This window comes from Phyllobates terribilis, unplaced genomic scaffold, assembly GCF_046119375.1.
Source record: "Phyllobates terribilis strain yellow unplaced genomic scaffold, ASM4611937v1 Scaffold_4__5_contigs__length_816908805, whole genome shotgun sequence".
NCBI classification, from domain to species: Eukaryota; Metazoa; Chordata; class Amphibia; order Anura; family Dendrobatidae; genus Phyllobates; species Phyllobates terribilis.
In genome coordinates, this window is record NW_027362764.1 from 304,648,927 (window position 1) to 304,675,217 (window position 26,291).

Below are 26,291 nucleotides of genomic sequence, written 5' to 3' on the forward strand. Positions count from 1 at the left end.
GCTCTGCGCCCTGGAGCCAGGGTATTTTACTCAGGTCATTCATGTGTTACATTTTCAGGTAGGGGCCAGACTTTACTGACTGTTATGTGTTAGAGGGTTTGCCCTCTCCTATGGTCCTTGGCCTAACTTGGCTTACGCCACACAATCCTGTGATAGACTAGCAGACTCGGGAGGTGGTAAAATGAAGCGAGTATTGTTAAAGGAGTTGCCAGTACTTGTTACAATTTCCCCAATGTATTTATCCTGTGCCCATAAGTCTTTTTGTAATTACCTCCTGCTGTCCTTCTTGCCTGTGAGCGACGCTATCGCTGGCCGATCACAGACATCATGTGACCCCCTGCTGCAGCCGGCTCTTCCTTCCGCTGATGTCACGTCAAGTGAGGCGTGGCATCAGTGACGCGGTCCCCGCGGTGGATGCTGGGCTGTGGGCAGGGTTACCCCGCGTGTCACACCCAGCATCACAGCGCGCTTTCCCTCTCCTCCTTCATTGGGAGGGTTCTCCTAACTGTTGGGTTACACAGGTTTATATGACAAAGAAGTCGCATAGCTAATTTTATAATGTGCAACAAAATCAGCTGTTATTGGTGAATCTAATACTATAGCTACTTAGGTAGTCTACAGGCAGCGTTCACTTACTTTCTTGGATCATGACTATGGCCTTGAAGTTTCAGCAGTTTCTCAGAAGACAACAGTCTGGGCGTTACAGCCAGAAAGCCTTACATAAATAAAGGATGATATAATTACCTGAAAGCAAGCATACAAAATGGAGGATAAGTACATCCCAAATGGCGACCACTCTAACGAACCGCTAGGATATTTGTGACATTACATTTTGAACCTTTTCTCTCTTCTGACTAATAGCTCAGCAGCTCTTGAGCGCTGGACCAGACTGTTACAGGCGATGCGTGCTGCTCTCCTGGGTTTCGGCTCTCCTGGGCTCTAACTGCATGAAGGGATGCTACATGAGGCAAAGCTGCAGCTGTGACCATCCATGTTGGCGTTTACTTATTTCCCTCTATAATGCGGCCATATTTTGAATGGCAAGCGTCATAGAGAAGAAAAAGCAAACACCCACAGAGAAGTTCTGTTGTATACACAAGTTGTTTGAAGGAATAATTTGCATCTTTATTATTGGGGGACACAACTTAGGAAATAAGAGCGCACAGAAAAATAAGTAAAACTGCTCCAGAATGAGTGAAACATCGCACATTGGAGGAAATACTCCCTTTCAATTAAAAGATTCAGTGAAAGGTCCTGATCAAATATTGTCCCACTCAGGGGCAGAGACCCCAGTTTAAAATTTGTGTCTGGGCCACCCATTCCTTTAAGCCCTCCCGGATTATACTGGCACACATACACCCATGCACTACGCACATACACATGAATATGACACACCTTGTCATTTAAAGATTTTTCTGTATTTTCATGACTATGAAAATTGTACATTCACACTGAAGGCATCAAAACTATGAATTAACACATGTGGAATTATATACTTAACAAAAAAGTGTGAAACAACTGAAAATATGTCTTATCTTCTAGGTTCTTCAAAGTAGCCACCTTTTGCTTTGATGACTGCTTTGCACACTCTTGTCATTCTCTTGATGAGCTTCAAGAGGTAGTCACCGAAAATGGTCTTCCAACAATCTTGAAGGAGTTCCCAGAGATGTTTAGCACTTGTTGGCCCTTTTGCCTTTACTCTGCGGTCCAGCTCACCCCAAATCATCTCGATTGGGTTCAGGTCTGGTGACTGTGGAGGCCAGATCATCTGGCGTAGCACCCCATCACTCTCCTTGTTGGTCAAATAGCCCTTACACAGCCTGGAGGTGTGTTTGGGGTCATTGTCCTGTTGAAAAATAAATGATGGTCCAACTAAATGCAAACCTGATGGAATAGCATGCTGCTGCAAGATGCTGTAGTAGCCATGCTGGCTCAGTATGCCTTCAATTTTAAATAAATCACCAACAGTGTCACCAGCAAAGCACACCCACACCATCACACCTCCTCCTCCATGCTTCATGGTGGGAACCAGACATGTAGAGTCCATCCGTTCATCTTTTCTGCGTGGCACAAAGACACAGTGGTTGGACTCATCAGACCAAAGCACAGATTTCCACTGGTCTAATGTCCATTCCTTGTGTTCTTTAGCCCAAACAAGTCTCTTCTGCTTGTTGCCTGTCCTTAGCAGTGGTTTCCTAGCAGCTATTTTACCGTGAAGGCCTGCTGCACAAAGTCTCCTCTTAACAGTTGTTGTAGAGATGTGTCTGCTGCTAGAACTCTGTGTGGCATTGACCTGGTCTCTAATCTGAGCTGCTGTTAACCTGCGATTTCTGAGGCTGGTGACTCGGATAAACTTATCCTCAGAAGCAGAGGTGACTCTTGGTCTTCCTTTCCTGGGGTGGTCCTCATGTGAGCCAGTTTCTTTGTAGCGCTTGATGGTTTTTGCAACTGCACTTGGGGACACTTTCAAAGTTTGCCCAATTTTTCGCACTGACTGACCTTCATTTCTTAAAGTAATGATGGCCACTAGTTTATCTTTACTTAGCTGCTTTTTTCTTGCCATAATACAAATTCTAACAGTCTGTTCAGTAGGACTATCAGCTGTGTATCCCCCAGACTTCTGCACAACACAACTGATGGTCCCAACCCCATTTATAAGGCAAGAAATCCCACTTATTAAACCTGACAGGGCACACCTGTGAAGTGAAAACCATTTCCGGTGACTACCTCTTGAAGCTCATCAAGAGAATGCCAAGAGTGTGCAAATCAGTCATCAAAGAAAAAGGTGGCTACTTTGAAGAACCTAGAATATAAGACATATTTTCAGTTGTTTCACACTTTTTTTTGTTAAGTATATAATTCCACATGTGTTAATTCATAGTTTTGATGCCTTAAGTGTGAATGTACAATTTTCATAGTCATGAAAATACAGAAAAATCTTTAAATGAGAAGGTGTGTACAAACTTTTGGTCTGTATTGTTTGTCACACAAAATAGTTAATAAATAACATTTCCCACATGTCTACTTTACATCAGCACAATTTTGGAACCAATTTTTTTTTTTATTAGGGAGCTATAAGGGTTAAAATTGACCAGCAATTTCTCATTTTTCCAACAACATTTACAAAACCATTTTTTAGGGGCCACATCACATTTGAAGTCTGGGTATTTTCTGTCTTTGTGACAGAAAATACCCAAAAGTGACACAATTCTAAAAACTGCACCCCTCAAGGTGCTCAAAACCACATTCAAGAACTTTATTAACCCTTCAGGTGCTTCTCAGGAATTTTTGGAATGTGGAAGAAAAAATTAACATTTAACTTTTTTCACAAAAATGTTACTTTAGACCCAATTTTTTTTATTTTTGCAGGAGTAACAGGAAAAAATGGACCTCAAAATTTGTTGTGCAATTTCCCCTGAGCACGCAGATACCCCATATGTGGGGAAAAACACTGTTTGGGTGCACAGCTGGGTTTGGAAGGGAAGGAGCGCCATTTGACTTTTTGAATGTAAAATTTGCTTGAATAATTAACGGATGCCATGTTTCGTTTGGGGTGCCCCTTATGTGCCTAAACAGTGGAAACCCCCCACAAGTGACACCATTTTGGAAACTAGACCCCTCAGGGAACTTATCTAGATGTGTGGTGAACACCTTGAACCCCCAGGTGTTTCACAGAAGTTTATAACATAGAGCCGTAAAAATAAAAATTTCACATTTTTCCAACAAAATTGTTTTTCGGCCCCCAATTTTGCATTTTCATAAGGGTAACAGGAGAAATTGCACCATGCAGTTTGTTGTGCAATTTCTCCTGAGTAAGCAGATACCCCATATGTGGGGGAACATCACTGTTTGTGCGTACGGCAGGGTTCGAAAGGGAAGGAGCGCCATTTGACTTTTTGATTGTTAAATTTTCTTGAATAATTAGCGGACGCCATGTTGCGTTTGGAGAGCCCCTGATGTGCCTAAACAGTGGAAACCCCCCACAAGTGACACCATTTTGGAAACTAGACCCCTCAGGGTACTTATCTAGATGTGTGGTGAGCACCTTAAACCCCCAGGTGTTTCACAGAAGTTTATAACATAGAGCCGTGAAAATAAAATTTTCACATTTTTCCCACAAAAATGTTTTTCGGCCCCCAGTTTTGCATTTTCATAAGGGTAACAGGAGAAATTGCACCATGCAACTTGTTGTGCAATCTCTCCTGAGTAAGCCGATACCCCATATGTGGGGGAAAACCACTGCTTGGGCATACGGAAGGGTTCGGTGCTACTGCACCATTTGACTTTTTGAATGTAAAATTTCCTTGAATAATTAGCGAATGTGCCCCTGAGCCGTGAAAATAAAAAAATCAAACTTTTTCCACAAAAATCATGTTTTAGCCCCAATTTTTTTTATTGTCACATTGGTAAGAGGAGAAAATGTACCCCAAAAACTTTTGTGCAATTTCTCCTTAGTACGCCAGTACCCCATATGTGGGGAAAATACAGTGTTTGGGCACACGGCAGAGTTCAGAAGGGAAGGAGCTCTGTGTGATTTTTTTAACGCAAAATTGGCTGGAATTGAGAGCAGACGCCATGTCGCATTTGGAGAGTCCCTGATGTGCCTAAATAGTTGAAACCCCCAACAAGTGACCCCATTTTGGAAACTACACCCCTCAAGGATTTCATCAAGGGGTATAGTGAACCTTTTGAACCCAGAGGTACGACACAGAATTTGATAACATTAGGTCATCATATTGAATAAGTTGTCATTAGTCTTGAGTGCTCGCTACTTGAGTTTGCGTCAGGTACTCAGGTATGCACCATGTTTTGTGCGTGCTTGAGTGACATGCTTGAGTCCCGCCCGCATGTTTCTGAGTTATTAGACACGCAAAAAAAACATGCGGGTATCGCTCGTGCATGGCAGGCACTCCCCGCAAGGTTTTTTTGGCCGCGAAGCATATGGGGCGGAGACTCGAGCATGTCACTCACATACCCGAGCACCCGATTCAAACTCAAGTAGCGAGAACTTGCGCTCACTACTAGTCGCCATATCGACATCTTTTTTTTTACTTTTGCAAAAAATACCAACCCTAACCCTAGCACAACCCTAACCCTAGAGTTTATTTTTTACGCCGTTCCTCGTGCGGTATAAGTGATTAGACGACTTTATTCTTCGGGTCAGTGCGATTACAGTGATACCAGAATCATATCGGGTTTTTATGATTGACAGCTATCACACACTAAAAGATGCATTTTTTTGTAAAATCTAGTTTTTGCATCGCCATATTTTGAGAGCGATAATTTTTCCATATTTTGGCCAACAGAGTCATGTTACGGGCTTGTTTTTTGCGAGATGAGTTGACGTTTTTATTGGTGCCATTTTCACGTACGTGACATTTTTTGATCGCATTCTATTCCGATTTTTGGGAGGCAGAATAAACAAAAAACAACAATTCAGGAATTGTTTTTTTTTTTTTTTTTTTTATGGTGTTACGCGTGTGGTAAAATTGATAAGCTACCTTTATTCTTCGGGTCTGTACGTTTACAGCTGCACCACATTTATATCGGTTTTCTATGTTTTGGCGCTTTTACACAATAAAAGCTATTTTATAGAAAAAAATATTTTTTGCATTGCTTTATTCTGAGAGCTATAACTTTTTTATTTTTCGGGTGATGGAGCTGTATGGCAGCTTATTTTTTGCGGGACAAGATGACGTTTTCAGCGGTACTATTTTTATTTATATTCGTCTTTTTGATTGCGTGTTATTCCATTTTTTGTTTAGCGGTATGATGATAAAGCATTGTTTTTTTCTTCGTTTTTTATTTTTTTTACCGTGTTCACTAAAGGGGTTAACTAGTGGGACAGTTTTATTGGTCAAGTCGTTCCGGATACCAAATATGTGTACTTTTATTATTGTTTTTTTTTTTTTCATAATAATATGTGCGGGCGAAATCAACAGGGCATACTAATACGTACCTGGCTCTCAAAACCCAGGGCGCAGGTACGTTAGTTAGTAGTAGATAGTACGCCCTGAGCTTTTAAGGGGTTAAGCGAGGGGTACCAAGAATTTTGACCACTTGTGTATTTATGATTTTGTTGTTTGATTGGACATGTGTTAGGCTATGTGCCCACGATGCAGAAATGCTCCGGATTTTTTCCTGAGCATTTCTGCATCTCCCTGGCAGAAAAAACGCATGCGGATTGTACATGTGACGCGCCCCTGGGCCTGCTGTGTCGTGCGGCATCGCGCGCACGGGGGCTTACCCGGAGCCGGATCAGATGGGGGTAGTAGTCTCGTGGCGGTGACCCGGTCCGTGCCCAGGGAGTCAAACTGAGCGGCAGTCTTTATCAGTAGATGTTAGAATGTTCGACTACGCCACCCGTTGAATGCGGCTATGAAGCCGCCGCTGCAGGACAGTCCGCTGAGGCCGGTGGTACGGATGTGCAGCGTGGATGGTATAACCCCCAACGGGAGGGGTATGGCCTCAGGGCAGCAGATGTGGATGATAGTGGTTGTGATGGTGCAGCAAGGAAGCTCAGAGACGTGTGGTGCAGTTTCAAGGCTTTTACTCACAGGTGTTGCTCCGGTCACTTCGGCCAAGAGTGACCACCCGAGCCGTGCTGCGTCCACCAGGTGCGGGACTCGGCCAACTCCCAGGCAGTTCCAGAGCGTGGTCCTGAGCTCCCCTCTCTTCCTTCCTACTGGCCGTCCTCACCAGGGACCCACCTATGTCCGGCTTCCTCGGGCCTTATGGGGCAAAACCTCTCTCTGGTTTTCCTGACCCTATGTGGCGTGCCTTCCGGGTGGATGTGGCGAGGGGTCGTGCCAAAGCTTGACCACGACCTCCGGTTCCTGGCTAAGGATGATTTGCCTCCACCAGCTTGGGATCCGGTACCCTTCTTTGCCAACCCTTCACCCGTTTTAGTTCACTCATGGGATCTCAGGGTTCCCTCTGCTTGCGTCTCTGGGCCTTTCTTGGTGCTCCTGTTCCTTCTTCTCCTTCCTCTCTCTGCCTCAGGCCTTCAGTCCAGGCCTGGCTCTGGAGCTGGGCCCAGCCGGAGCCACAGCTCCCTGTCAGCCCTCTCTGGCTGAACTCTCTCTCAGAACAGACCCTGTCTTAAGATGGTGCCCACCTTATATACTCCCTCTGACACCCGAGCCCAGGTCACAATGCAACCAATGGGCTCCTCCTATGCCCAGAGTCCCTCCCCTGACTGCTCCTACACTACTGGGATGTTCCTCCCCCCCTCCCACTCCAGCCAGGGACAGACGCTGTCGTACCTGCACATCTATCTGGTGGGAGTACCGTTGTTCTGTCCCCCGGAAATGGGGTGAGTGTAGTGCATGCAGCTATCTGAGCTCTGTCCCACACTCCATCCTTACCCGGGAGTGGAATACCACACCTCTGGTTTGAGGTGCAATACTCCTGTAGCAGCCGAGTCCTCGGGGTGCTACATTCCCCCAGGTAAACCACAGCACGTCCTCGGGCTGTAAAAGAATAAAACAAAACATACAAAAATTTTTTTTTTTTAAAGTGCACTTACATATAAAATATATCAACTTTTTTTTTTTAGCATAATATAAAACCTTTTCATATAAAACATTCTTGACTAATACGTCCGTGATCCCTGGCCACCGTGCAACTTGTGACCAGGTAAGTGCAACAGTCACTAGAGAAAAACAGTTCTTTATAAAACCAGAAGGGGGCGCTTTAGGAAGCGCAACTATTTACAGGGTATGGCCGCTCTCAGTCCTCGGCCAGTGGGGATAGGGGAATGGCTGCTCACAGTCCTCAGCCTGGTAATGGATAGGGGCACACAGGAAACAGTTCTTTAACAGTCCCACACTAGTCCCAACGGGGACCACACTCCATTTAGCAACATGTCAAATACCCATACGGGTAACTTATCTACAGTACTTTGCTTATGCTACTCCCCTTTAGTAGCGATGTCCTCTCCCTGTCTCCTCCTGAGGGTAGTCTTCAGACCCGTCCGGGTCCTCTTGATCTTCCTCATACTGCAACTCCTCCTCCGTCAACCGGTGCACGTGAAGGGCGTATGGTCCTTTGGCACACTGGTGCCGGGTGAAGTTGACCTCATCACCCGGGTAGAGGTCACGTCCTCGGTGTCCCTCCGGCAGGTGGCTCTCAACATCCCTGCGGGTAACAAAGACATCGCCGGGGGTTCTGTGATCCCGGATAAAGCCCCAGCCGTTCTCCAGTTGAAACTTTATTACAGTCCCGGTGGCGCGGGGACCGTGGGCCGCACGGCGGCTTCGTCGGGTCCGGCTTTTCTGCTCCGCGCTTTGGACCTGCAGCCGCTCCTCGCGGACCCGCCTCTCTCGCCGTTCCCTCTGAAAGACTTCAAGTTGTTGTCGGCAACACTCCTCACGTTGGGCTGCGGCCGCCCGGGTCTCTTGGGTGAACCCCATGAGGTCTTCGCCGGTGGGGTCCCATACAAATTGGGCCTCCTCCAGCGGGAGCGGAACAATTTTGGCGGGTGCCGGAGCCGGGATCAGAGGCTCACACAGAGGCCATTCCTTTCGGAGTCGGGGGTTGACGTACTCCGGTGGCCAAACGAAAGGCAGCCCGTCCGGGCTAGTATGCTGCGCAAACAGATCTTCGCCCAGGGGCAGCACTGTGGAGGTTGAGGGCGCGGTGGGGGCAGCGGCGCCCCTGATTCACCAGGCCTTGCGACCAGGCCGGTGGCACTCTGAAGGTGAAGGGTACTGTGGAGACGGCGGCGCCCTGGGGTACTCGACCCTGCGACCGGGCCGGGGGCACTTCCTCTTTTGCCGCGCTCAGGGTCAAGGGGCGTGGCGTAACAGAGGGTGCGACCGCGGCTCCTGCCGCTTGAGGCCTAGTTGGAAGCAGCGGCGGTGCGGCAACGGGTGCGGTGAGTGGAACTTCGGGCTCTGCGACGGGGAGCTGGGGCAGGCTTACGGCTACGGGGCTCGGGGTGATGACGTCCCCATTACCTGCTTCCATCTCTGCGGCTCCCTCCGCGGCGTCGTCTCCGGCCTCCGTTCCTCCTGCACCATCCTCAGGGGCAGACACGCTCCACGTTGCGGGTGGCATCCTCTGCTGGCGGGTTCCAGCCTGCTGGACCATCTCTCTCCTCCACTCGGCCAGTGCTTCTTGCTGCACTCGGGCCATCTTCCGGGCCAAGGCCTCCAGCGCGGTCTGTGCACGCTCCCGATTTCTGGGGAGCTGTGCCAGGATCTCCACCAGGCCTTCTGGGGTGGCAGCCTGCAACAGGTTCCGGACCACAGGGTCGGTGCTGATTGACTCTTCCTCCATCTCCGGGTGCGATCTGTCCAGACTCCTCCAGGCCGCACCCATCTTCTCTGTTTTGTTCTGTATCCGCCCCCATTGAGGGTGGTCCCGTGGCAACTTAGTGATTGTCAGTTCCAGGGGCAGCCCTCTCACGCTGATGGACATTTCTATCATTGCAGTCTCTGCTGGTGGGGGCGGTTTCCGCTTTTGGCGCCATTCCTGGACCTGGCCCACGATGGGAGGTGGCCTCTTGCCACCCTCTGGCACGCCCACAATGGAGTCCGCTCTGCCAGGGCGGGAAATCGTCTCAGATGGCGGGAATCGTCTCCTTATGGCGGGAAACTCCGTGGATGGCGGGAAAAGGCTGCAGATGGCGGGCAAACGGCGGGAAACGACCCGAGATGGCGTCCGATGGCGGGAACCCTCTGGAATTGGCGGGAGACTCCTTTTTACGGTAAATGTGAACTTTTCTTCAGGCACGCAGTACCCGTCGGTTGCGGGCACGTAATCCTGCCGGCTAAGCCAAAGTTGACGCGCCCCTGGGCCTGCTGTGTCGTGCGGCATCGCGCGCACGGGGGCTTACCCGGAGCCGGATCAGATGGGGGTAGTAGTCTCGTGGCGGTGACCCGGTCCGTGCCCAGGGAGTCAAACTGAGCGGCAGTCTTTATCAGTAGATGTTAGAATGTTCGACTACGCCACCCGTTGAATGCGGCTATGAAGCCGCCGCTGCAGGACAGTCCGCTGAGGCCGGTGGTACGGATGTGCAGCGTGGATGGTATAACCCCCAACGGGAGGGGTATGGCCTCAGGGCAGCAGATGTGGATGATAGTGGTTGTGATGGTGCAGCAAGGAAGCTCAGAGACGTGTGGTGCAGTTTCAAGGCTTTTACTCACAGGTGTTGCTCCGGTCACTTCGGCCAAGAGTGACCACCCGAGCCGTGCTGCGTCCACCAGGTGCGCGACTCGGCCAACTCCCAGGCAGTTCCAGAGCGTGGTCCTGAGCTCCCCTCTCTTCCTTCCTACTGGCCGTCCTCACCAGGGACCCACCTATGTCCGGCTTCCTCGGGCCTTATGGGGCAAAACCTCTCTCCGGTTTTCCTGACCCTATGTGGCGTGCCTTCCGGGTGGATGTGGCGAGGGGTCGTGCCAAAGCTTGACCACGACCTCCGGTTCCTGGCTAAGGATGATTTGCCTCCACCAGCTTGGGATCCGGTACCCTTCTTTGCCAACCCTTCACCCGTTTTAGTTCACTCATGGGATCTCAGGGTTCCCTCTGCTTGCGTCTCTGGGCCTTTCTTGGTGCTCCTGTTCCTTCTTCTCCTTCCTCTCTCTGCCTCAGGCCTTCAGTCCAGGCCTGGCTCTGGAGCTGGGCCCAGCCGGAGCCACAGCTCCCTGTCAGCCCTCTCTGGCTGAACTCTCTCTCAGAACAGACCCTGTCTTAAGATGGTGCCCACCTTATATACTACCTCTGACACCCGAGCCCAGGTCACAATGCAACCAATGGGCTCCTCCTATGCCCAGAGTCCCTCCCCTGACTGCTCCTACACTACTGGGATGTTCCTCCCCCCCTCCCACTCCAGCCAGGGACAGACGCTGTCGTACCTGCACATCTATCTGGTGGGAGTACCGTTGTTCTGTCCCCCGGAAATGGGGTGAGTGTAGTGCATGCAGCTATCTGAGCTCTGTCCCACACTCTATCCTTACCCGGGAGTGGAATACCACACCTCTGGTTTGAGGTGCAATACTCCTGTAGCAGCCGAGTCCTCGGGGTGCTACACATGCGTTTTTCCTGCCAGGGACAAGCGGATGCGAAGCGTTCTTCACATGCATTTCCCCATGCGGGTTGTCAAGCCCTTTCCAAGCGATTTTAACATCAGGGCTGTGGAGTCGGTAAGCCAAGCCTGCGACTCCGACTCCTCAATTTCCCTTACACCAACTCCGACTCCGACTCCCACATATATTGCTTTTATTTAAATAGATAGATAGATAAAGTCATAGAGGGATGGATAGATAGATAGATGGAAGGATGGATAGATAGATAGTGGGATAGATGGAGGAATAGATAGATTAATAGAGGGATGGATAGTTAAATAGAGGGATGGATAGATGGAGAGATAGATAGATACAGGGATGGAGGGATAAATATATCTGTTACGCACACGCCCGGGCAGACTGGCGTGAGCGTGATTAGTGATCCCACTGGACCATGAACCGAGGAGTGCCTGGAGGGGCGTAACTAAGTATCAAATCGGTCCGACCAAGGTCACACGGCAGCTCAGTTGACTCCGTGAACCAGGGAGGAACTGAGCAGAGGGACCAGGTGCTACTCCAGGTCAGACCCCGGTCACAGTTGTTGACCCACACCGGGAAACGCAGGAACAGGCAGGTTAGGCTGGCATACAGACAGGTGGGCACTGGCTGGCTCGGCTGGTATGAAGACAGGTGGGTATTGGCAGGCACGGCTGATATGCAGACAGGTAAGGACTGGCAGGCACCGCTGGTATGCAGACAGGTGGACACTGGCAGGCACGGCTGGTATGCAGACTGGCGGGTACTGGCAGGTAGGAACGCAGGCAGGATAGGGACCAGTACAGACTGGGACACAGGAACGGAGCCGCAGGTGCGGTGAACAAGCAGAGCAGAGCGAAACCGCCAATGCAGTGAACAAGCAGAGCAGAGCGAAACCGCCAATGCGGTGAACAAGCAGAGCAGAACTGCTGGAGCGGTGAACAAACAGAGCAGGGCAAAACTGCAGGTGCGGTGAACAAGCAGAGCAGAACCGCTGGAGCGGTGAACAAACAGAGCAGGGCGAAACCGCAGCTGCGGTGAACAAGCAGTCCAGAGCGATGAACAAACAGAGCGGAGCAAAACCGCAGGTGCGGTAAACAAGCAGAGCGGAGCAAAACCGCAGGTGCGGTGAAAAAGCAGAGCAAAACCGCAGGTGCGGTGAACAAGCAGAACGGAGCAAAACCGCAGGTGCGGTGAACAAGCAGAGCGGAGCAAAACCGCATGTGCGGTGAACAAGCAGAGCGGAGAAAAACCGCAGGTGCGGTGAACAAGCAGAGCGGAGCAAAAACGCAGGTGCGATGAACAAGCAGAGCGGAGCAAAACCGCAGGTGCGGTGAACAAGCAGAGCGGAACCGCAGGTGTGGTGAACAGGCGGAGCGGAACAAAACCGCAGGTGCGGTGAACAAGCAGAGCGGAGAAAAACCGCAGGTGCGATGAACAAGCAGAGCGGAGCGAAACCGCAGGTGCAATGAACAAGCAGAGTAGAGCGGAACCGCAGGTGCGGTGAACAAGCAGAGCAGTGTGGAACAGAAGGTGCAGGCAGACAGGACTGGGCTCTGTTCACATGGCACAGACTGGAAAATACAGGAAGATGGTTAAAACAAAGGAGGTAGATACGGAGGCAGGGAAAGGGGACAAGCAGAACCAGATACACACAAGGTACTTACAATGAAGTAGCGAGTGGACACAAAACTCACGTACAGAGACAACGAGTTGGAGTTAGGTGCAGGTACAGACACTGCAGGAAAAGGGAAAGTTCGGACATAGAGACAAACAGGTAACGGGCTAGGACACTGTTCAGAAAGGAACTGAACCGGGAACAAGATACAGGAACGAGCCTGGGAACTCAGCCCCCAGGATGGCGGAAACAGAGTAGAAGTCAGAGATACAGGTAACGGCCCTGGGTACTCAGCCCCCAGGGTGGCGGAAACAGACTAGAAGTCAGAGAAACAGGTAACGGCCCTGGGTACTCAGCCCCCAGGGTGGCGGAAACAGACTGGAAGTCAGAGATACAGGTAACGCCCTGGGTACTCAGCCCCCAGGGTGGCGGAAACAGACAAGATTCAGGACGGGACCTGGCAACTCACAGTTGCACAGAACACACTGTAAGGAAGTGTTGCTCAGGCACCTCCTACTGGGTGGAGGGGGTTTAAGTATCCAGTGACTCACAGCAATAGGCTGGGGACGCATTAGAACTGCACACACTGTAGCTTTAAGAATCAGGAAGCAACAGCGCCGACGCCCTAAGCCAGCAGACAAGAGACATACAAACAGCAGGTACTGGAGCAAAGTGTGCAGCCTGGCCTGATAGGTAAGATTGCGGTCTTGCATGGTGGGAGATGGTAAGCCATGCAAGCACACCGCAAGGGATGTTACAATATGGATAGATAGATGATAGATAGCCATATGGATGGATAGATGGAGGGATAGATGAAGGGATAGATGAAAGGATGGATAGATAGATAAGATAGATAAAGTCATAGATAGATGGAGGGATGGATAGATAGATGGAGGGATGGATAGATAGTGGGATAGATGGAGGAATAGATAGATTAATAGAGGGATGGATAGGTAAATAGAGGGATGGATAGATGGAGAGATAGATACAGGGATGGATGGATGGATAAATATATGGATAGATAGATGATAGATAGCCATATGGATGGATAGCTGGAGAGATAGATGAAAGGATGGATAGATAGATGGATGGATAGATAGAGGGATAAATGAAAGGATAGATGAACGGATAGATGGAGGGATAGATAGAGGGATGGATAGATAGATGAATACATGGAGGGATAGATAGAGTGTGATAGACAGATGACAGCTACAGACAGCAAATAGTACATTGCACATATTGCACATATAGTTTACACATTGTACAGAGAGCACATAATAATCACCTACATTATTAGCATTACTTACCTTCCTGTGACAGAGATGAGCAGTAGTACTTTCACTTCCTGTGCAGGGCAGGCACCCCTCCCCCTCCTCTCTCTGGTGAAGAGGCAGAAGACAGGACAGAGGAGGGGAGATTGCCCCCTGCAGTCTGCAGCCAGTGCAGGACGGGAGCACTGCAGCATACAAGTGAGTTTTGATAGGTGCGTGCCCCTGCTTCTAGGGGGGGGGGCAGCTTCCCCCCCTGCCCCTCACTGGCTACGGCCATGATTCACACAGAGCGTTTTTGCGGATCCTTTTTTGGCAGTAAAATGCAGTGACTCTGGGCATCCCAGCAAAGTCAATGGGTTTCAAGATATGACATTCAGACACATCGTTTTGTGAGGATCCGTTTTTGGGCTCAAAAACGGATCCTTACAAAGAATGAGCATGTCAGTTTGTGCGGCGTTTTTGTAATCTGCTTTTGCTATTGAAAACATTATCTATGAGCTCAAAAACCTTTCAGGTGATGCCATTTTTTAAAAAGCTGATCTGCTTTTGCAGCTGAAAAACGTATCCTCAAAAAACGCAGCAAAAACGCAGTGTGTGAATGTAGCCTTAGATCAGGAATAGAACAGCTATTTATAGGACATTTCATAACTTTCCCAAATTCCTATGAAAAAATATTCAACACATTCTGCATTAAACTACTGTACCCAAATTATTATACACTGCTCAAAAAAATAAAGGGAACACTTAAACAACAGAATATAACTCCAAGTAAATCAAACTTCTGTGAAATCAAACTGTCCACTTAGGAAGCAACACTGATTGACAATCAATTTCACATGCTGTTGGGCAAATGGAATAGACAATAGATGGAAATTATTGGCAATTATCAAGACACCCTCAATAAAGGAGTATTTCTGCAGGTGGGGACCACACACCACATCGCAGTACCAATGCTTCCTGGCTGATGTTTTGGTCACTTTTGAATGTTGGTTGTGCTTTCACACTCGTGGTAGCATGAGACGGACTCTACAACCCACAGAAGTTGCTCAGGTAGTGCAGCTCATCCAGGATGGCACATCAATGCAAGCTATGGCAAGAAGGTTTGCTGTGTCTGTTAGCGTAGTGTCCAGAGGCTGGAGGCACTACCAGGAGACAGGCCAGTACACCAGGAGACGTGGAGGGGGCCGTAGGAGGGCAACAACCCAGCAGCAGGACTGCTACCTCCGCCTTTGTGCAAGGAGAAACAGGAGGAGCGTTGCCAGAGCCCTGCAAAATGACCTCAGGCAGGTCACAAATGTGCATGTGTCGGCACAAACGGTTTGAAACCGACTCCATGAGAGTGGTATGAGGGCCCGACGTCCACTGATGGGGGTTGTGCTCACAGCCCAACACCGTGCAGGACACTTGCCATTTGCCATAGGACACCAGGATTGGCAAAGTCGCCACTGGCGCCCTGTGCTCTGCACAGATGAAAGCAGGTTCACACTGAGCACATGTGACAGACGTGACAGAGTCTGGAGACGCCGTCGAGAGCAATCTGCTGCCTGCAGCATCCTTCAGCATGACCGGTTTGGCAGTGGGTCAGTAATGGTGTGGGGTGGCATTTCTTTGGAGGGCCGCACAGCCCTCCATGTGCTCTCTAGAGGTAGCCTGACTACCATTAGGTACCGAGATGAGATCCTCAGACCCCTTGTGAGACCATATGCTGGTGCGGTTGGCCCTGGGTTCCTCCTAATGCAGGACAATGCCAGACCTCATGTGGCTGGAGTGTGTCAGCAATTCCTGCAAGATGAAGGCATTGAAGCTATGGACTGGCCCGTCTGTTCCCCAGACCTGAATCCGATTGAGCACATCTGGGACATCATGTCTCGCTCCATCCACCAATGTCACGTTGCACCACAGACTGTGCAGGAGTTGGCAGATGCTTTAGTCCAGGTCTGGGAGGAGATCCCACAGGAGACCATCCGCAACCTCATCAGGAGCATGCCCAGGCATTGTAGTGAGGTCATACAGGCATGTGGAGGCCACACGCAATGCTGAGCCTCATTTTGACTTGTTTTAACAACATTATATCAAAGTTGGATCAGCCTGTAGTGTGTTTTTCCACTTTAATTTTGGGGGTGACTCCAAATCCAGGCCTCCATTGGTTAATAAATTTGATTTCGATTGATGATTTTTGTGTGATTTTGTTGTCAGCATATTCAACTTTGTAGAGAACCAAGTATTCAATGAGAATATTTCATTCATTCAGATCTAGGATGTGTTATTTGAGTGTTCCCTTTATTTTTTTGAGCAGTGTGTATTTTAGGAGTCGGAGTCGGTCCATTTTATACCGACTCTGACTCCACCAAAATGAGCATCAACTTCACGACTCCACAGCCCTGTTTAGCATCACTTGGAAAGTGCTTGACAACTTGGTCACACTATATAAATCCATGCAAACGTCATGGATTTATATAGTGTGACCGAAAGAATGGTAAAAAATAAAAAAATAAATATATACTTACCTTCTGATGGTCCCCGGAGTCTTTATTCGATCCGTCCTGGCTTGCCGGCAGCTCGCGGTACATTGAAGGACCTGCCGTCACATGACTAAAGGACGTCAGCGCATGTCCTTCAGTCCACCGCAATCTGCCAACAAGCGAAGACAAGCACACCGGGGGCCATCAGAAGGTAAATATAATATTTATTTTTTATTTTATTCTTTTTTTTACAGGTTCTATGGTACCCGGGTCCGGAGGAGAGTCTCCTCTCCTCCAGGCCCGGGTACCATCCGCACATTGAAACGCATGGAATGCGCATCTACAGATGCTGTGATGCGTAATCCATGCGTTCCAATGCAAGTCAATGGCGGCAAAAACGCAGCGCTTCCGCAAAATAATTGGTATTGCTGCGTTTTTTTCCGAAATGATAATCCGCAGCCGAAATTTCCACAGCATGTGCACAGCACATGTGGATTATTATTGGGGAACATGGCAGGCCTTCTACAAAACATTTTTTAAGCGTTTCTGCAGCGGAATTGCTGCTGCAAAAATGCTTAAAATATGCATCGTGGGCACACAGCCTGATTTAAAACACAGTCCATGTACGCGGACTGTGCTTGGATTGGAAGACCCAGCCCGACCACTGGGTCTCCTGACCTGAGCTAACTGCTTCATATAGGACTGTAGAGCAGCTAGTTTAAATTGAGAGATCAACGGTCATCCTTGCTACTGTTGTAGCATCAGAATGCCAGGCCAAATTGCAGGGTCTCCCAACCTGAATTAACTGCTTCACATAGGCCTATGAAGCAGTAAGCTCAGGTTGAAAGACTCAGCAGTCAGGCTACCTGATGCGATTACAGTCCATGTTGGTGAAACCTGCCTCAGGCTGTGTGCCCACTATGCGTTTTTCAAGCATTTTTGACGCGGAATTTCCGCAGCGTAAACACTTGCAAAACACTTGTTAATCCGTGCCTTATGATCCCCAATGAAAATCTGCATGTTCTGTCCCCATGCTGTGGAATTTTCCGCAGCGGATTTTCCGTGCGGAAAAATCCGCAGCATGTCCATTATTTGTGCGTTTCTGCATGCTGATTTGAGGTCCCAATGCTTTTGAAAAATGCAAGTCAAATCCGCATGTAAAAACGCTTCAAAAACGTGTGGATAATCCGCAAGCGTTTTTGACTGCCAAGAACATGCAGAAACACTGCAGAAATTTTCTGCTTCATTTCTGCATCGTGGGCACATACTCTTAGGGTGAAGTTCTGATATGTGGTCACCCTTTTCAGAAAGAGTGCTATGCTGTTACACATTAAGGCCTATAGGACAAGTTTAGTCCATATTCCCATGCAGTGTAAACGCTGCATTTTTTTCTGCTGCATTTTTTTTTTAAGGGAGGTGCAGAAAATTTCCTGAGTTTAACAATTCAAGCAATGTGGATTTGGTTTCATGAGAACTTATGCCCACTCTGTATTTAAATATGCTGTTAAACTGTGCTTTATCTGATGTGGTTTTCTCTATAGGTTTCTAAGAGGAGCCTGAAAAAATGCACAGGAAAAAAGAAATTGCATTTTCATGTACAAATACCCATCATTTCTGTACTTAAAAAATGCTGCACCACATCTGAACCATGAAACACGATCTTTGTATGGATTGTGTTATATGGACTAGCTAGCGTCCCAATCTGAACTCAGAAACCTGGCTTGGGAAACTCGCAGCCAATCAATGCATTGTGGTCTGTACTCGGACCGTGTCACATGAACATCTAAATGAGGCTTTAGGGCAAAGTGAAGTACCATGTTTACCAATTTACTTTTACACTATATGTGAATTTGGTCATTATCCCTGCTACACCATGTAAGACTGGGTTCAGATGGGAGTATTTCATGTTTCATATACAGACCGCGATGCCTATACTGACCAGCAGATCTGCTTACCCAAAATTACAGCCTCATGAATTTTGTGTGAGAATTTCAATTTTTTATAGCATTTTTTTTTTTAGAAAACGTTAGGTTTTATGACAGCATGGTTCAGTGAAATTGCTATTAGATCCAGAATCATTGAATGCACTGTATGCACTTTTTACTTTATTAATAAGCAATTTATAAAGACCTTTATTAGGAAAAATAATAAATTATGGGGAATATACCTCATATGCATTATAGAACAAGTAGAGAATGTGATCACGATTTCTTTCCTCACATAAAACAGTTATTAAGGAATTTCCTCTTTGGTAGCAAAAGTTTATCTGGCAATATTATGATATAAAAGTCACTCTCATTGTGTGTGACAGACAAACTTGACCTTAAATATATGCCATTTACAGAGTTAAGAAATGATGAAAGATATGTCAATTTTCACTAAAGTCTTTGAAGAACAAAAAGGAACAAAATGGTTCATTCTCATTTACTGTATGTGCACATTATAGAAAGAACAAGATAACACTGCTGGTTATCTACATTTAAATGTACTGCAAAATCAGATGCTTGGCATTGACTTATGAAAGCCAATGAGAAATCATATTACATGCAATATTGTATAACCCCAATTCCTAATTTAGACAATTTCCACTTCATTGGAAAAAAATAACTAATTTAGAAATTAATGGCACAAAAAAATCTAGAAAAAGTTGGGACATGGGTAACCATAGGCTGTAAAAGCAAATGGTACTAATGAAAAGCACATGACTGTTTATAATGGGATAATATTATAAAGGCAGAGTCTCTCAAAAGTAAAGATGGTGAGAGGTTCTCCAATCTGTTAACAGCTGTGTCTAAAAATAGTGGAACAATTTTTGAAAAATGTTCCACAACGTAAAACTGCAAAGAATTTGTTTATCCCATGTACAGTACTTACTATCATCAAAAGATTCAGAGATTCTGGAGAAATCCATGTGAAGTAGGGACAAGGTCGTCCGTCAATATTGGATGCTTGTGATCTATGGGCTCTCTGGTGTCAATGCATTAAAAGCAGGCATGATTTGGTTATGAAAATCAGTGAATAGTGATAGTGATCACAATGGACTTAGGCAAAACTGGAAACTGTTTTGTGGTCGATTGAATCAAAATTTGAAATTCTTCATAAAAACCACAGACACAGTTTACTACAAACTCAAATGGAGAGAGAGCATCTAGCTTGTTCCCAGAGCACAGTTCAATATCCTGTATGTCTAATGGAAAGGGTTTCATTAATACCTATAGCATGGGCATCTTACACATCCTGGAGGGCACTATCAATGCTGAGCCTTATATAGAGGTTTTAGAACATAAGATCTCATCCATAAAATATGTATTTCAGGAAAGGCTTTCCATATTTCAGCAAGACAATGCTAAATCACATATTGCACCCATCACAACAGCATGGCTTCCCAGAAGAAATATTTAACTGGCCACTTTCAGTCCAGACCTTTCACCAATATAAAACATTTGGTGCATTATGAAATGAAAAATCTGGAAAAGAAGACTCAGGACTGTTGAGCAGGTAGAATCCTACATCAGACAAGAATAGGACAATATTCCTCTCCTAAAACTCTAGCATTTTTCCTCCTCTCTTCCCAAACGCTCACAAACTATTTTTAAAAGAAGAGGGGATGTTATACAATGGTGGTCATGGCCCTGCCTCAGCTTTTTTGAGAAGAGTTGCCATCATCAATTTCTAAGTTTGCCAGTTTTTTTCAAATGAAATGCAATAATGTTTAGGTTTAAACGTCTGATCTGTGTTCTATGTTCTGTTGTGAATACAATATTTTATCCAAGAGTTTTATATCACTTCATTCTTGTTTAATTTACAGTTTACACATCGTCACACCTATTTTCTCACCAGCTCTGACTGACTACGTTTCTTCCTCCTAACCTGTTGTCTGAATTAGTCCCTACCCTAAACTTGTTGCAGCTTCTCTACCTTGTCTGTCAGCAGCTGCGGTACTTTGTGTGTCCGTGCCTGTGGTTCCTTGCATGTCTGCGCCTGCGGTTCTTTGCCTGTCTGTGCCTGCAGTTCCTTTCCTGTCTGCGCCTGCGTTTCCGTGCCTGTTCACTCCTGCGGTTCCGTGTCAGTACGCGCCTGTGGTTCCATGCCTGTCCGCACCTGTGGTTCCCTGCCTGTCCGCGCCTTGCTGTTCCCTGCCTGTCCGCGCCTTGCTGTTCCCTGCCTGTCTGTGCCTGCGGTTCCCTGTCTATCCGCACTGGCGGTTCCATACCTAGCCGTGCCTGCTTTTCCCTGCCTGTCCACATTTGCGCTTCAGTACTTCCCCTGCCAGAGGCCTAGTTATTCCTGAAGCCGTTCCTGTTCGTTCAGTCTGAACTGGATCCTACCTGTTCCTGTATATCAGCTGTGCCCGCCAGGACCTACCTGTCTATATCAGCCGTACCCATCAGCACCTGCCTGCCTGTATATCAGCCGAGCCAGTCAGTATACCTGCTGCATCCGCGTACCTTTCCTGCCAAATCCTGTCGTAACAGCTACCTGTCCCCTTGGGGGTCAGCTGCCTTGTACCCGAGGTCAGTCCTGGTGTAGCACCTGGTCTTGCCGCCTTGGGCTCTCTTCGGACGGTGGCACCGTCAGTTTCCATGCATCTGGGGTCAGCCTTGCTTTGCCGCTTAGTCATGCCCCTCCAGGCTCTCCTCGGGTCTTGGCACAGTGGGTACACGATCCATGCTTGCGCTTAACAGTCCGAGCGCTAACGTACCAGAAACATATCAAATAGGTATTTTTTTTTTACATACATTTTTCCATATTTCCATGTAGCTTTGTTTCGTAACCCTGCTGTTCTGTTCATATTGACTATACACTTGTACTGTTCGGGTCAATATGACCTGACTTGTTAAAGTCTGTTAATTTTGACATTTACCTACTCTAAGCGTATTATTTGAATACCACTTGCCCTATTTAACTGTATCTGAACATGCTTGGTCAAAAACAAATGAAAAATAAAAATCAAAACTTCAGTTTTTTAAAGAAAATAAGGCAAAGGGTTGTACAGCTAGAAATCCCACTTATTAAACCTGACAGGGCACACCTGTGAAGTGAAAACCATTTCCGGTGACTACCTCTTGAAGCTCATCAAGAGAATGCCAAGAGTGTGCAAAGGAGTAATCAAAGCAAAAGGTGGCTACTTTGAAGAACCTAGAATATAAGACATATTTTCAGTTATTTCACACTTTTTTGTTAAGTATATAATTCCGCATGTGTTAATTCATAGTTTTGATGCCTTCAGTGTGAATGTACAATTTTCATAGTCATGAAAATACAGAAACATCTTTAAATGAAAAGATGTGTCCAAACTTTTGGTGTGTACTGTATATCGTTTACATTTTAAAAATTACAAAAAGGAAAATGGGCCAATTGAAAAGTTTGAGCATTTGAGCACCATTGGAGATTTGTGTGCACAGATAACTTTGACCAAGGTTTCAGACCTTAATTAGCCCGTTAGCGTTATGGCTTGCTCTCTTTCATTGTTAGGAAAGGCCATGTGGTGCAAATTTCCCAGCATTATAAAAACCCATCCCCTAAAATCCCTCAAACAAAAACTGAAAGACTCTTGTCTGGCTGCAAAAAGCATTTACAAGCTGTTAGGTTGCGTGCACACGACCAGTAATCGCGCATAGTGGACGCAGCGCACTTGCACTGTGTGTAATCCACAGCGGCCAGATGTTACAGCATAGTGGATGGGATTTCAAGAAATCTCATGCCCACTATGCGTCTCCATGCTCCTGCGGATCACCCGCGGACACCAACTTGCGACGCGTCTTTACAGACCACAGCATGTCAATTTCTCTTGCAGAGAATAAATTATATCACTATAATATATAGGATGTGGTGAACCCGTATGGTTCAATGAACACATGTGGATTCACCTGCCAATACAGACCGTGTGCACATAGAGTGGGGAAAAAAAGTATTTAGTCAGTCACCAATTGTGCAAGTTCTCCCACTTATAAAGATGAGAGAGGCCTGTAATTGACATCATAGGTAGACCTCAACTATGAGAGACAAAATGAGAAAACAAATCCTGAAATTCACATTGTCTGATTTGGAAAGAAATTTTTTTCAAATTTTTGTGGAAAACAAGTATTTGGTCAATTACAAACAAGCAAGATTTCTGGCTCTCACAGACCTGTAACTTCTTCTTTAAGCGGCTCCTCTGTCTTCCACTCATTATCTGTAGTACTGGCACCTGTTTGAACTTATTATCAGTATAAAAGACACCTGTCCGCAACCTCAAACAGTCACACTCCAAACTCCACTGTGGTGAAGACCAAGGAGCTGTCGAAGGACACCAGAAACAAAATTGTAGCCCTGCACTAGGCTGGGAAGACTGAATCTGCAATAGGCAAGCAGCTTGGTATGAAGAAATCAACTGTGGGAACAGTAATTAGAAAATGGAAGACATACAAGACCACTGATAATCTCCCTCGATCTGGGTCTCCACACAAGATCTCACCCCGTGGGGTCAAAATCATCTCAAGAACGTTGAGCAAAAATCCCAGAACCACACGGGAGCACCTAGTGAATGACCTGCAGAGAGCTGGGACCAACGTTACACAGGCTACCATCAGTAACACACTACGACACCAGGGACTCAGATCCTGCAGTGACAGACGTGTCCCCCTGCTTTAACCATTACATGTCCGGGCCCGTCTGAAGTTTGCTAGAGAGCATTTGGATGATCCAGAAGAGTATTGGGAGAATGTCATATGGTCAGATGAAACCAAAGTAGAACTGTTTGGTAGAAACACAACTCGTCGTATTTGGAGGAGAAAGAATGCTGAGTTGCATCCAAAGAGCACTATACCTACTGTGAAGCATGGTGGTGGCAACATCATGCTTTAGGGCTGTGTCTCTGCCAAGGGACCAGGATGACTGATCCGTGTACATGAAAGAATGAATGGGGCCATATATCATGAATGAAGATGAAACGTGGCTGGGTCTTTCAGCATGACAATGATCCCAAGCACACCGCCAGGGCAACGAAGAAGTGGCTTCGTAAGAAGCATTTCAATGTCCTGGAGTGGCCTAGCCAGTCTCCAGATCTAAACCCTATAGAAAACCTTTGGTGGGAGTTGAAAGTCCATGTTGCCTAGCGACTTCCCCAAAACATCACTGCTCTAGAGAAGATCTGCATGGAGGAATGGGCCAACATACCAGCAACAGTGTGTGCCAACCTTGTGAAGAATTACAAAAAATGTTTGACCTCTGTCATTGCCAACAAAGGATATATAACAAAGTATTGAGATGAACTTTTGTAGGTGACCAAATACTTATTTTCCACCAAAATTTGAAAAAAATTTCTTTCCAAAACAGACAATGTGATTTTTAGGATTTGTTTTCTCATTTTGTCTATAGTTGAGGTCTACCTATAATGTCAATTACTGGTCTCTCTCATCTTTTTAAGTGGGAGAACTTGCACAATTGGTGACTGACTAAATACTTTTTTTCCCCACCGTACCCCGACACTTTCAAAAGGGGGTGCTACTAGGTACTAACCATGCTGGGTGCCCAAACTTTAGCATGGGTTAATTTTCCTTTTTGTAATTTTTAAAATGTAAAAGATGAATATACATACACTGTTCAAAAAATAAAGGGAACACTTAAACAACAGAATATAACTTCAAGTAAATCAAACTTCTGTGAAATCAAATTGTCCACTTAGGAAGCAAAACTGATTGACAGTTTCACATGCTGTTGTGCAAATGGAATAGACAATAGATGGAAATTATTTCCAATTATCAAGACACCCTCAATAAAGGAGTGGTTCTGCAAGTGGGGACCACAGACCACATCTTAGTACCAATGCTTTCTGGTTAATGTTTTGGTCACTTTTGAATGTTGGTTGTGCTTTCACACTCGTGGTAGCATGAAACGGACTCTACAACCCACAGAAGTTGCTCAGGTAGTGCAGCTCATCCAGGATGGCACATCAATGCGAGCTGTGGCAAGAAGGTTTGCTGTGTCTGTTAGCGTAGTGTCCAGAGGCTGGAGGCGCTACCAGGAGACAGGCCAGTACACCAGGAGACGTGGAGGGGATCGTAGGGGGGCAACAACCCAGCAGCAGGACCTCTACCTCCGCCTTTGTGCAAGGAGGAACAGGAGGAGCACTGCCAGAGCCCTGCAAAATGACCTCCAGCAGGCCACAAATGTGCATGTGTCTGCACAAAGGGTTAGACACCAACTATGAGGGTGGTATGAGGGCCCGACGTCCACAGATGGGGGTTGTGCTCACAGCCCAACACCATGCAGGATGCTTGGCATTTGCCACAGAACACCAGGATTGGCAAAGTCGCCAATGGCGCCCTGTGCTCTTCACAGATAAAAGCAGGTTCACACTGAGCACATGTGACAAACATGACAGAGTCTGGAGACGCCGTGGAGAGCGATCTGCTGCATGCAACATCCTTCAGCATGACCGGTTTGGCAGTGGGTCAGTAATGGTGTGGGGTGGCATTTCTTTGGAGGGCCTCACAGCCCTCCATGTGCTCGCCAGAGGTAGCCTGACTGCCATTAGGTACCGAGATGAGATCCTCAGACCCCTTGTGAGACCATATGCTTGTTTGGTTTGCCCTGGGTTCCTCCTAATGCAGGACAATGCCAGATCTCATGTGGCTGGAGTGTGTCAGCAGTTCCTGCAAGATGAAGGCATTGAAGCTATGGACTGGCCCCAGACCTGAATCCGATTGAGCACATCTGGGACATTATGTCTCGCTCCATCCACCAACGTCACGTTGCACCACAGACTGTCCAGGAGTTGGCGGATGCTTTAGTCCAGGTCTGGGAGGAGATCCCACAGGAGACCATCCGGAGCCTCATCAGGAGCATGCCCAGGTGTTGTAGGGAGGTCATACAGTCACGTGGAGGCCACACACAATACTGAGCCTCAATATGACTTGTTTTAACAACATTACATCAAAGTTGGATCAGCCTGTAGTGTGTTTTTCCACTTTAATTTTGGCAGTGACTCATAGTTACATAGTTACATAGTTTATAAGGCCGAAAAAAGACAAGCATCCATCCAGTTCAGCCTATTTCTTGTGCACTGCAGCTATTCCGCAGCGTTGATCCAGGGGAAGGCAAAAAAAAAAAAACATGCAGTATAGGCCAATTACATCATTGAGGAAAAATTCACTTCCCGACACCAATTTGGCAGTCAGATTAAATCCCTGGATTAATTTACTAAGCATAAGATGTAATTTTATTGTTCTCAAGAAAGGCGTCCAGGCCTCTCTTGAACTCATTAAGTGAGTTGGACATCACCACTTCCTCTCCCAGAGAGTTCCAGAGTCTCACGGCTCTGACCGTAAAGAATCCCCTTCTATGCTGGTGCAGGAACCTCCTTTCCTCCAGTCGCATAGTGTGCCCCCTCGTCTTTGTCACCATCCTTGGTATAAACAGGTCATGGGAGAGATCTCTGTACTGCCCCCTGATGTGTTTATACATGTTTATGAGGTCTCCCCTAAGCCTTCTCTTTTCCAACGCAAATAGGCCTAATTTTGACAACCTCTCTGGGTATTCTAGTCCCTCCATTCCCTTTATTACCTTAGTCGCCCTCCTTTGTACCCTCTCTAGCTCCAATATGTCTTTCCTGAGCACCAGAGCCCAGAACTGTGCACTATATTCTAAGTGCGGCCTTACCAGCGCTTTATACAGAGGAAGAGCAATGTTCTCATCATATGCCCCTATTCCTCTTCTGATGCATGCCATGACTCTATTTGCCTTCGCAGCTGCTTCCTGACACTGGGCACTCCAATTTAATTTGCTATTAACCAAGACACCCAGGTCCTTCTCCATGTCAGATTTCCCCAACGGTTTCCCATTTAATATGTATGGGTGACTGCTGTTTTTCTTTCCCATGTGCATGACCTTACATTTATCGGCATTGAACCCC